At 57.0% G+C, this 13,121-nt stretch overlaps 1 protein-coding gene across 3 annotated transcripts in view; it reads right to left on the bottom strand.

Annotated features, from left to right (window-relative positions):
• DAAM2 (dishevelled associated activator of morphogenesis 2) overlaps window positions 1-13,121 on the bottom strand; it is a 115,394-nt gene that overhangs the window by 71,525 nt on the left and 30,748 nt on the right. The window contains exon 1 of one of the 3 annotated variants that reach the window (XM_062186057.1): window positions 9,362-9,593. The exons of the other annotated variants lie outside the window; for them this stretch is intronic. The gene's annotated coding sequence lies outside the window, so the exon portion shown is untranslated. Of the gene's footprint in view, window positions 1-9,361; window positions 9,594-13,121 lie in introns of those variants that run through there. 3 annotated transcript variants of the gene reach the window in all.

Genomic DNA, 13,121 nt, shown 5'->3' with positions numbered 1-13,121 from the left:
GCCAGGATCTCACTGCCTTCCCCAGCCCCAGGTTTGGGGGAGGTGTGTGGTGCCATCCGGAATAACGCAGAAGACAGGTGGCACAGCTGGGGCAGCACCATGGCCTTGAGTACTCAGCATTCAGAGTCACATATGGCTCAGCTACAGCTGAGGGAGTGCCCGGGGTGCTGTCCCCACCCCACCCCCAGCCTTCACAGCCTGGACCACCACCTGGCATAGGTCAGATCTCCCTGGGGAGCTCTGAGCTTCAGAAGCAGGTGTCAGGTCCAACCTCAAAGTCCCAAGACCCACCACGATCTGCCCACTTCTGTGGATTTCCAAACAGAGGCCCAAGAAGCAGAGGGCTCACGGTGCATCTCAGGGGGAGACCAGCAGGGACCCTGTGGCTGCAGGCCCCTCCCTGGCTGCCTTGGGAGTGCGGGGTTTCCCTGGGAAAGCAGACTGTGCGGGGCACGGAGAGATGCACCCTGTGGAAACGTACAATGCAACTTGCTGGGACTTCACCCCAGGCATCTGTGTTCAAGCTAAGACTCTCCCTACAAGGTGCCAATTACGGGAAGTAATTATTTGCTCCGAGTACCTGAGTGTCATGGACTCATTTTCACCACCCATTTCAAAGTCTTCAATCAATCTATTATTAAGTTGTCATCATCGTCATCATAGACTAAGTCAGTGATGCTCGGATTGACCGGGAGAGGGGGAAAGGTGAGGACGTGAGAAGGAAGTCAGCGCTCTCATTTCTAACCCAAGTCCTCAGAGCGCTCAGGGAGGTGAATTGGGGGGAGGGACACAGGGAGCTCTGCAGCCTCTGGGATCCAATTCCCACCTGGAATTTCTCCAAGCCTGGTCAAGCCGTGCCCTTCTACCCATGTGCAGCCGGCCATGGCTGGGTTCTCTCACCAAGCGAGCCACTCAGGAACAAGCACCTGCACACCTGCCTCCCCTCCCTCCCAGGGCCTGGGCTGGGCCTTCCCAGGTGGAGCCATGCAGGCCTCTCACCTCCCTGCACCCAGAGAGCAGAGTGGTCAAGAGCCAGAACTCTGAGGCTACGCTGCCTGGGCACAAACCCTACCAGCCGCCACCTGCTGTGCCACCTGCAGCAAGTTCCTCACCTCCCTCTGCCTCGGTTTCCCCAGCTGAAAGCGAGAACCAGAATCTGCCTCCTGTGGTCCTTGTGGGTCAGGCAGAGAGAGGAGAGTGGCACCTGGCCCCTTGTGACACCTGCCCAGGTCTTCCACGGAGCAGCCCCTCTCCCAGCAATGCTGCCTCCCCTCCCCCTTATCACCACTTTATGAGACTTTATGTTTCACCCGTTTATTCTCTATCGGCCACCACTCTGCCAACGCCACGGGAACTTCGGCCACCCTTCATCCACAGTCCCTAGAATCCGAGCCCCTTGTAAGAGAGGATGTGTACACAGAACTCTGCTTTCTGTTTACACGCAGGCAAGTTATTTAATTTCACATGCCTCGGTTTGCTCATCTAGAAAATGGGGTCGGTCGACGCTATACCCCCAGGCTGCTGTGAGGCCTCCACGAGGTGACACTTGGGAAAGCACCCAGCGCAGTCCTTGGAACGCAGTGCCTGGCTGCTGGCTCGAGGGGAGGGCCGGTCTCGGCCGACTCCGTCAAGGGCAGGCAGGGCCGCGGGGCTGCTGGCAGCTGTCCAGGTGGAGCATGCGCGTCCGAGGTGTGCGTTTGGGGTGCAGCCCTCCCGGTGCCATCCTGACCCGGGCAGCTGGCGCCTCCCCCCAGCCCTTCCTCCTGCGAGGTGCTGCCTGGGCCTGCAGCATTTGGGAGCGAAGGAGCTGAGCGGTGGGAACGTCTCCCTGCCCGGGTCCCACGCCACATCCTGGCCTTGGGGGAGGTGGGCCCGAGGCCCAGATTTGCTTCCCAGCTATTCCCAGGCGGCCTGCTCTCCCGCCAGCCCAGCTGGGCTGCCTGAGCAGGAGGAGGACTGCAGGGACAGGTCTGTCCCCCAGCATCGCCGTGTCCTCTCCCCCACCCCCAAGGGGGAAGGACACAGCCTCTCAGCTCTGCAGCCCCAGAGCCTCCTGACTCTGGTGGGGGGGGGGGGGTGAGCAGGACGCATGCGTGAAGGCAAATGCGCCAGGAGTGGCCGAGCCACAAAGCGGACCGGCAAAGGGCAGGGACTCCGGCTTCTCGCCGTGCTGCACCGGATCGGCACCTGCCCCAGAGTCCGTCCTTCTCTGTGCCTGATCAGAAGGAGACGGAAGCTTCCAGACACACGGGCTCGGGTATGGACAGCGATGGCAGAGCGGCTGAAAGCCAGGATCTACGGCCCTCCCCCTTGCAGATGCTACACACAGGAGGGGCCACAGCACAGACCTGGCCAGCAGAAGCGCTCTCGGTTGGGAGGGGGTACACCCAGGTGGCAGGGGACACGGGAGGGGGCAGCAGTACCTGGAAAGGGCTGAGGAAAGCCGAGACGAGTGGGGTCTCAGGCTGCCTGGGAGGGAGGCGGGCGAGAAATCAGGGAAGCATGGGACCAGGGTGCTTCTCCGAGGAGCTGCCCGGAGCAGCATCTGGGAGGCAGGGAAGGGAGACTGAGCCGTTTCTCAGCCAGGGGCCAGCGGAGGAGGGCTCCGGGAAGACACAGCCTCAGCTCCCATCCTGGATCTGCAGGGACTCAAAACGCAGGGGCAGGGCCCTGGTACTGCCTGCGGCCTTGGTGTCTAGAGCAATCCCAGGCATGGATGCAGTGGGCACTCAAGAAATGACCTGGGGACGAGTTGGCCTAATGGTTAAGGGATGCCTGCATCCCAGCGCCTGGCGTCACGATGCCAGCTTCCCGCTAGGAGCCAGCAGGGACGGCTCAGGTACTGGGGTCCTCCCACCCGCTGGGAGGCCCAGATGGACAAATGATGTGGCGCAACCCTGGCTGTTGTGGGCATCTGGAGAGTGAACAAGTTGATGGGAGATTGTGTGTGTGTGTGTGTGTATCTCTGCCTTTCAAACACATACAATGAATTAAACATTTTAAAATTGTGTCCAAGTGTGCTGGTGCATAAACACACACCCTAGAGATGAGGTCCTACTAACCCTGAGGAATCCTTGCTCTTGTCGAACCCCATTGAAATTCACAAAAGCTACCCCCGCCCATGTCCTCCCGGGCAACGTAAGGAGCATCCCCGGCCAGAACTCTCGCATGGTACCAAACAAGGCACCTCTGCGCCCCCCGCGTGGGTGTCCTCCACAAGAACAAACGGGGATTCTGTCTGCCTCCCAAGGCGCTGGCAGCTTCCCCTACACAGCCACCCTCCTTCAGCGTGCCCCGGGCACAGCCGCAAGAATCACACGGCGCGTGGACAGCGGCCAGAAAGAGCGGGAGTTGGTGCCAATGACTGCGGCTCCGTAGCTACAGCAAACCAGGATGGCACTGGACATGCAGCCCCCAACCCACCGCGAGCACACAGGCTGGCCCAGCAGCACACCCTACGAGAGACACATGGTCCCAGCCATGAACTGCAGTGCTGAAGGGAAAGACAGAGATTGGAGGGACCTGCGTAGACACCACTGCTGGCCCCTGGTACCCGCCCCAAACACCAGCCCACCGCCTTCCTTCTTGGTGGAAGGCTGCAAGACCGCATCCCCTTGTGTTTCATAATCATTCATTCAGCCGATACTGAATGAGGACCTACTAGGCCCTGATACTGTTGCCGGGACAGGCTAGGGTTCGAGTGTGTCTACTCCGGAACTCAGTTGCTGGCCCTTGTTCCCAATGCTGGTGGTATCACGGGGTGGGGCCCCGCCCCCCGCCCCATGATGGGTCAGCACCTGGGAGAGACCTAGGGGAGCTGGTGTGGGCCTCCTGACCTTCTCCCATCCCTTCTGGTCACGGATCATGTGAGGACTCAGCCTCCCTCCCTCCCGGAGCACACAGGAGCAAGGGAGCAGCTTGGGAGCAGACAGCGGCTCTCACCAGATCCCAGTCCTGCTGGAGCCTTGGTCTTCTACTTCCCAGACCCCAGAAGCCTGCGAAGTCAGTGGACATTGCCTGTGAATTACCCATCCGGTGGTATTTAATCATAGTAGCCCTGATGGATGGAAACAGACCAGAAATCCACCACGGAACCTGTCAGACTGTCACGATTCGGAAGCTTGTGGTCTAGGGAGAGTGAGACAGCACACTGCAGGAACAGAGCCGAGGGGGCATCTCAGCCACCTGAAGTGAGGACAGGGGGGCTTCCAGAAATGCCACAGAAGTGGTGATGTTTGAGGTGAGGCTTGAGGGTTGGCTGGAACCTCTGGGTGGTAGGAAGGGTGAGAGTACCCAGTGTGACAGGTGGAGCAGGCAGGGCTGGCGCACAGGTGCCCGAGACGTCATCTAGGCGTGCAGAAATCTTCGCCAAGACTCTTCAGTGAGCCACCTGCCAGGCCTCAAGCAATGAGGTCTCTCTCATTTCAGAAACAAGCTCACAACTTCTCATCTTTACCCCGAAGATTCTCTTTGCCGTCTGGGGTACACCTAGCAACGCTGAAGGTCTGGGTTTGCCAAGTTGAAGCCACAGGAACCTGTGACCCGGCACGTGCATCACCATCACTGGCTTTCCATGAGTGAGCTTTTGCATATTTCACACCGATCGCTTATGTATCTTTTCCTTAACGTAGCATGCAAACGATCCTCACATAAAGAGGAAAACCATCGTAAAAGCTGAAAGGCAGGCAGGCTGCCTGCCGCCCAGGGATCTGGGGATTGAGGAGGATCTGGGCAGCACGCTGGATCTGATCTCCAGGAGAGCAGCTTGTGGGCTCACCAGCCACACAGGCCAAACCTTGCAGCTACAGTGGGACGACAGGGGCAGACAGGCAGACACCCCAGAAGCCCCCACTGGCTCCTCTCAAGCTGCAGACCTCAGAGACAGTCTGCTTTGGGGAGACTCATTTTGCCCACACAGACCCAGGCCCTCTGTCCAGTGGTCCTGTCCTGCGAGGGATGGAGCAGTAAGCACCGATTCAGAGACGGCAAGGACCCCTCCCCACCCCGAGTCCTGGGGCCTGAGGACAGGAATTTCAAAATCCTAAACATTTCTGCCACCAACTGTCAGTCACTCAGACGAGATGCTCCCGATTCCCGGGGCTGGCCATGCAACCACTTCCTCCCCAGGCCTCCTCCCCGGCCCGAGCAGCCACTAATCACCTGCTTGTTATTTCTCCCAACAGCGCCTAGGGTAAACCAGATCCCAGCCAGCGAGAAGAAGCTGGACCAGGAGAGATGCTGGAGGGGGAGAGGAGGAAGGCCAGGTTCCTGGAGCCAGGTGCACAGTACTCCTTATCCAACACCTGCCAGTGTGCCTACTCCTGGGCAAACGCAACACCCGAGCATCAACCTCACTTTCTATTAGAATCAGGAGGCTCACAAGGCCCTAACAATTGATCCCGTGTGCTCGCTTCGGTAGCACATATACTAAAATTGGAGCGATCCCAGGATATGGGGCAATAGCAGAGCCATACTGGTGTCTCTCCTACTCCATTGTGTCCATAAGGTAGTGAGACTGCAATAGGCAGTGCTCAGACTGGGAGCTGCAGAAGAAAAACACAGCCAGGCAGTGACAGGGGCCCCCCAGGCCCCCGCCCCAAGAACACACAGGCTGGATACTCAGCAGAGTGCAGTGGGGCAGTCCCATAGCCCCCCAGACAGCTTGCCACCTGCCCACCGCCACCCACAGCAGAGGTCCGTCATTGCCTCCTGGTATCACAGAGGGTGTGCCAGCCGGCAGGAGGGTCGGCACACCCGTGAATGTAGCCAGGTGCAGGAAAGTGCCCACCAGGGCAGAAAGGGCTCTTCTCCAGTGGTGTCACTGATGCTGGTCTCCTTAAGAAAATCCTTCTGAAGCTCACATCCACCTGTGTGTGATGAACTGCGTGCCCCTCTCCGAAGCCATCCCCAGGTCACCTGGCATGATGCGCCTTCTGTAGCTGGGCAGTTGGGATAAACCGGCTCCCAAATGACCAGTGAGCCCCAGGAAGCCTCCTGCATCTCCCTGCTCCTGGGAACCTCTCCAGGGCCCTCGCTCATCCCTGAAGCACCCTGGAGCAGGGAGGAGGGGCAGAAGCTGTGCTGCAGACCTGCCCAGGGCCTCACTCCTGAACAACACAGCTCCTGCAGTCTGTCCTCAGGCTGAGGCAGCAGCAGGGGGTCCCCCGGGCTCCCCCGGAACCTCGCCCAGCCCGTCCTGCCAGCAGCAGCTGGACTACCTGTCCTGCGGGCCAACACAACCTGCTCCATCCTCGAGAAGCACGACCACCTCCAGCAGGGATTCAGGGTTTGTTTTCTTAATGAACTGAAAACACTAACATTGGAGCCCTGGAGCTGGCAGGGGCCTGCCCTTCAACGGCTGCTAGAAAAAATTCTCGCTTTGAAATCTGGCTCTCCCATGCCCTGCACGGGATGTCAAAACAAACAGGGGCACTGGATCTGGATCCTGGGGACACAGGGCCCGCGGCAGGCTCAGGTTACAAGGCCAGTGATGGATTTAGCTATGGGATGTTTCAGTGCCCAACAGGTGACGAGTTTCTGAGTTCCCCAAATGGCACAGCTGGCCTCTAATTAGCACCGTGCTGCAGCATGGTCTCTAGGGAATAAAAGGAGAAGCCAAGGGTGGATGCCAACAATACTCCTTAGGGACCTGCTGCAGAGCCAGGATGGGGCAGGCACGAGAGAGAGCCGGGTCCTAGGGACTCCTGTCCTTGAGGGGATAACATTGGGAATAAATTACTAACGTGTGGGCACACTCAAAGAGATGGGGTCACAGAGGACAGGAGGAAGTCACTGTGTCGGTGAGGGTTGAAGGATGGGAGATTGTGTCAGGACACAAAGGAACTATTTACCCGGAAGTCAAGCTTATAAGCAGAATGGGATGCAGCAGGAGGGGGCGGGGGAGGAGCGTCCCAGGTGGAGGGGACTGCGCAGGCACAGCCTGGGAGACAGGGAACGGAAGAGTATGTTTAAGGAGGGTGGGCAGTGCGGTGTGGCAGGAGCGCTGGGCTTACAGGGCCACGAGAAAACCTGGCCGACCTCTAATGTCAAAGACAGACAAGGGCCAGGCGGGCTCTGGAGCAAGGAAGAGGGCGCAGCCGAAGGCCCAGCCTGCAGCCAAGGGACAGTCACCAGCGAAGGAAGCTACACTGGGGCAGTGCATCAAAGCCCCAAACCTTAGCAGCAGCAGGAGGACCTGGGAAAGGAGGCTCAGGCCCTGAGCCTCTTGTCGCAACCCCTGTGCCGGTGGTAGAGCTGATGCAGGCGGGCGGCTGCTTGCCCAGCCCCGAACGCCAAAGCACAAGGCAAGCACCACGTGTCCTCGGCACCCTCTGTGGCGAGGCCAGAGTCACATCAGGGAGGGCACTGCGGCCTCCCACCCACCAGCAGGCCCTGGAAAGGTGGGAGTTTCTGAATAAGCAGGGAATAAGCTCCCTCCTTGGGAGGGAGCCACACCGAGTTCCAGGGAGGCCCACACTCGCTGTTCCCAGCCTCAGCACAAACTGTCCCATCATCTGCAAAGGGCCAGAGAGAAGCACTGACTTTGTGCCGGGTCCCACCAAATCTGAGACCAGGAGGCTGCTTTGCCCAGCTGAGGACGGCGACGCTGGCCGGAGGAGAGGAGCTGTTACACCATGTCCCCTGGGGACCCCCTTCCTACACCTCTCCCTTCCTGCAGAAGAATCACTGTAGACTCTTAATCTCTGATACTTGGGGCCTTGCAAGCATCCAATGTTGAACCCAGTTTAAGAAACAAAAGCATTAAAAGTTAAACACTATCATTTGACGACACCACTGGCTGCCAACTTGTACCAAAATGCAAACTCGGGGACTCCAATCTCTTGCCAATGGTAGGTTTTATGTGGTCATTCCCATGACCCGGAATTTTTAGATGATTATTCAAATGAAAGCAAAATGAAACATTTCTCAAGGAAGAGAACATTCCCGAGAAGGGCTCTCAAACCTTGGAGAGGACATTCACACACAAGGCCCCCACGCAATGGGGGTGTGGACCCAGGCTGGGAACTTAGGCCCAGCCTTGTTTTCCCCAATCTCTGTCTCAGCTACTATGGCTGGCACACGACAGGCTGCGGGTTCAGTGTGGTTGAACAAATAAATGAATGAATGAATGAATGAATGAAGAGGTGTGAGTCCTGGCTGTGCAGTGTACCCGCTCTGTGTCCCTGGGAACGAGCCCTAATCTCCGAGCCTCACTTGCTTCATCTGTAAAAATCTACAAAATTATTCACGATGCCAAGAAATTCTGCAAGAATTAAACGAGACGATAAGCCCTCGGCACAGCGACCGGTGCATTCAAGATAACGGGATAAATGGTAACTACTATGGCTCCTTCTCAGAGACAGCTTTAATCCCACGTCCAAAACATTGTCCCGGGTCTCGCACGTGCCTGGTCGCATCAAAACCCTTCGTGCTGTGCTACATCCCGCACCCGGAGCCTGAAGAGCCGAAGTTAGCAGAAAGCAACGCTGACTTGGAAACCCTGGCCCGGAGCAACTGCCAGAGCAGAGGCTGGTCCTCTGTCCTGCCCGCAGGGGAGGCCACCCCTGGCACAGACCCCGGCCATCACCCTGTACCTGGCCTGCAGGCCTAAGGGGCTCACCTGCGTCCGCGCCACAGCAAGTGGGGGTGGGAGGGCCCTGCGCGGTGCGGAGGGCAGGTGCTGGCCCGGCCCCACAGCCCCACTACACAGACCTCTCCCCCATTCCTTCTCCTGCCAGCTCTGGGCGGCGCGGGCCTCCCCCGAGGCCACGTTCCCAGCCCTCAGCAGTAACAGCGTTCCTTTCTTCCTGCCCTTGGCACAGCTGCCTCCGCCCACCGCGCACTGCCCAACACAGCTCACAGCAAGGCCACGGGGACAACACAGACCTTTCCGGGCCTGGGGAACAAGCCCAGGGCCTGGCCGGCCCCCTCACCCCAGGAGGAAGAGGAGCTGACCTGGGCACCCCCCCCCCCAAGTCGCATATGTCACTTGCCCCCAGCTATCTTCACAAACAGCCGTTTTTGACCACACTTAGTTTTCTCCAAATGAGGGAGAAATCTGACATCCACCCCTCCCCGGTCTGCACGCCTTGGGCCAGCCTCCAGCTGTATCCAGATGTCAACCCTCAGCTCCTTGCCTTGAGGGTGACAACCACTGGGAGGAGGGGCCGGGGGTTACCCCCAAGTCCAAGTCTCACCGCCTACCCACTGGGGATCCCAGCCCTCACCTCTGTCTGGCTCCCTCTCGCATCTGCCTATCAGATCCCATTGGCAAAAAAAAAAAAAAAAAAATACCAGAACTCAACCCAAATACCGCCCTGCGCAGTCCCTGGAGAAGGCAGTGCAGGTTTCTTTCACTTACCAAGTTCATTCGCTACTTTCCAACTTTCTTTTTAGGGATCTTGAGCTCAGGCCTCAAGAATGAGCTTCTTACGTCCCAGAGCCAGAGCTGGGTGGCGGCAGCCCAGGGCGGCAGTGGAGGGCTGCGGACAGGGGGTCCTTCCGTGGGCATGGGTTCCCGGGGTGGAGGGGTGTGTGCACTGGATCCCAAGCTGCACCCCTTCTCGGGAGGCTCTGGTGATCCTGCAACCCAGGAGGGTTCCAGCTGCAGCCCCAGCTCCGTGCTCAGCAGAGGAGGCAGGGCCGGCTGGGCAGCCGCTGTGTGTGCTACTGTCTTTCTTAAAGGGACAGCCTGCCCTGCGAGCCAGCCGGCCAGGGAGCGGAAGCGGGAGATTGGAAGGCGTGAGAAGCCTGGGCCAGCATTCCCCAAGGAAAAGCTCTGACCAAGCTCCAGGCCCCTGGCCCTGCACTAGCCTAACCCTGAAGATCAACAAGCTCACCCAGCCTCCAGAGAACCAGGACGCTGAGGCAAAGAGCCTTCTCCCACTGCACGGCTGGCCTCCAGGGGGCAGCTCAATAACCAAGAGCAGATATCCAAAATGTAATTACTCACTCTGCACCTGGCACTTCCCCGAGTGCTTTGAGTGGAGTAACACTTGCAGGGCTCACAAGAATGTTAGGGGCCATTATCATTGTTTTTGTAGTTATTCCCATTTTAGAGACAAGCAAACTGAGGCCTAGAGAGGGTAAATTGCCAAAACCACACAGGCCATGAGGGGAAAAGTCAGGAACTGTGCAAAAGTGATTCTACTGGAGCTCAGACATGAGGCTTCCTCCAGAGAGTCCAGGGAAACCTGCGTGCGTCTGTCTGCAGCTGTAGCCAGAGCACCTGCTGAGGTCAGGTTCACGGCTCAGATACAGCAACATTCAAGGCGAGCTGTCTGGCCCTCACAGTGCTCCCCAAATGCCGGCATCAGCCTTGTCTCTCAGGGGTAGATCACGTACGCCCTTTCTTTCCATCTTTATAGTTTTCTATCTTTTCCACGTTCCAAAATACTTATTCGTTATAAAGAGAAAAAAATAACAAGGATTGCACTTCTCTCTGCCACTCAAATACTTCAAACCACCAAGACCAGAGCAAGAAGATGTGTGCATCCCACGTGGAAGTTCTAAGAAAGAGAGAGAGTGAAAAACAGGACAGTGTGGGAAACACTGTGATTAACTCTATTTGAGTTAAAGTTTGCCTATTATAGACCAAGAGACAGGTTTTAAGTGAAATTAAAGCAATAGCTTTTCCTGTTAGCCAACACTGAAATGAAACCTATTTAAAAACCAGGTACTTGAAAAATTCAAGTCCAAATTCCCCTTAGGAATTCATAGTTTGACCATCAGTGCCCTCTGCAGCTTCCACTGTCCCTCCCAGCAGCCTGGCCAGATACCAAGGCTTGTACAAGCCTGTCCGGCACCCGGCCACTTGCACACCTTGCACACACAGTGCCTTCTGCAAAGGACCCTCCTCCCGTCGGGTGGCATCTTTCAAGACCAGGTTCGTCGTCACTGCTGCTGTGGAGCCCTCCTCTCCCACAGGCGGAATCCCGTGCGTCTTCCCTAAATTCCCACAAGCTTTGCCCCCTGTAATGGATGAGTGTTTGTGTTGCCTCAGAAGTTCCCAACTTGATGTGCTGGTGTTAGGAGTTGGGGCTTTGCAGAGTGATTAGATCACGAGGGTGGAGTCCTCCCAAATGGGATCCATGGTCTTCTAAGAGAATCGCAGAGCTCTGCCCCACCCCTTCCTCCGGGAGAGGTCACACTGAGAAGACGGCCCCGCCAGACGCTCATCTGCCTGCACTTGACCTGGGACTTCCCAGCCTCCAGAACTGCGAGCTATCGATGCCTGTGAAACCACTGAGTCTATTTTGTTGTAGCAGTGCAACCTAAGGAAACCTTCTAGAACATTCTGTCAGAGCTGGCAGCACACCATCAGCTAAAATTCAATGTCTGTCTTCACTCATGGATGGTTTCCCAGGCACTTCCTGGGACGTCATCTCATTTGAAGTTTGCAACTGGCCTGAGTGAGTATCCACGGTGTCAAATGTGAGTACAGGAAGAAGTAGCATCTGAAGTTCTTGGAACTTGGCCCTTAGGAGGTTGGTCTTGCCCACATGTCCCCTTCTGCTGCTAGGTCAGGCAGTTCCCAAGTCTTGGTCTTGCCCCCTCCTCTTGCTTCCCAGTGCTCTGACCCAACATACCCTTGCCATGACCCCCCCTCCCGCCCCCCAGTCAGGTGGGCCCAGTGCTCCCCAGCCGCTGTGCAGGGTGCTAAGGAGGCCAAGCTTCCAGTTAGAACCCAGAGCCATCCCTGCCAGTTTCATGGCCGGACACCCTACCACTCAGCCTCAGCTCTGTGCAACCAGCCAGCCAATCCACAACCCCCAGTGTTGGGAGTCACTGGCAAAGGGCGTGGGCCAAAGGCACACAGAGTGTCAGAGGTGGAAGCTGCTTAGCGATCACACTGCTCAAACCACTCCCAGCCCTAGGACAGCCAGGGAAAAACACTGGAGCCCTCACTGGAGCGAACGTGTCCGAAACCCAGAACGAGATGGTGGCAAAAATGACAGCTGGCTCCTAGCCCTTCCCAGAGAGTCTGATGCAAGCATGAGAAAGGCAACCTCAAGGATTTGTACTCCGAGGAAGCCACAAAGGCCAATTCGCAGGGCACTCTTCGATCATACAAGCGACCCTCAAATGTAACACCACCCACAGAAAACCCTCGATGAAGCAAGTAGTAAAGAAAAACCCAAGGCAGGTGTTCAGCAGCAGTAGTTGAAGGGAGGCACCCTGGAGACCAGGTATGTCATATCGCAGCTCCTTCCCTGACCTCGCCCGTGAACAGATGGCTCACACGAGTCCAATTCTGACTACCTCTGCATTCATTCAGCAGAGGCACGGACCAGGAATACCACCCATCACTGCCTTCATCCTCAGATACAATTTTACTAAATTAGAGCACTGCTTTGTATGATTTATTTTATTCATTTGAAGGTCAGAGTTATAGAGAGAGAGGGAGAGACAGAGAAGTCTTCCAATCCCCAAATGATCAGGGCTGGGCCAGACCGAAGCCAGGAGCTGCTTCTGAGTCTCCCACGTGGGTGCAGGGGCCCATGCACTTGGGCCATCTTCTGATGATTTCCCAGGTACATTAGCAGGGAGCAGGAATGGAGCAGCCAGGGCCGGCACTGTAGTATAGCGGGTAAAGCTGCCGCCTGCAGTGCTGGTATCCCATATGGGCACCGGTTCGAGTCCCTAATGCTCCACTTCCAATCCAGCTCTCTGCCATGGCCTGGGAAAGTAGTAGAAGATGGCCCAAGTCCTTGGGCCCCTACACCCACATGGGAGACCCAGAAGAAACTCTTGGCTCCTGGCTTCGGACTGATGAAGCTCCAACTGTTGCAGCCATCTGGGGAGTGAACCAATGGATGGAAGACCTCTCTCTTTCTCTGCAACTCTGCTTTTCAGATAGATAGATAGATATTAAAAAAAAATGGAGTTCAAGCCAGGACTTGAACCAGCACCTATAATGGGATGCCTGAATCATAGGCAGCAGTCCCAGATAAAATTATCTACAATTGCACTAGTGATGGGTGCTTAGGCAGTACTGTTGGTCCCCACTCGGCACTCCCAGCAGAGGGCACTTCCTGGCCACTTGTGTTTGGGTGGGGCCGTGCAGCTAATTACAGCCCCTGAGCCGAGAGTAGAAACTCATAGTTGTGATGGGGGATTTG

This window comes from Lepus europaeus, chromosome 3 (assembly GCF_033115175.1).
Source record: "Lepus europaeus isolate LE1 chromosome 3, mLepTim1.pri, whole genome shotgun sequence".
Classification (NCBI taxonomy): domain Eukaryota; kingdom Metazoa; phylum Chordata; class Mammalia; order Lagomorpha; family Leporidae; genus Lepus; species Lepus europaeus.
The sequence above is the reverse complement of the archived record's forward strand: the minus strand, read 5'-3'. Positions and strand labels throughout refer to the sequence as shown.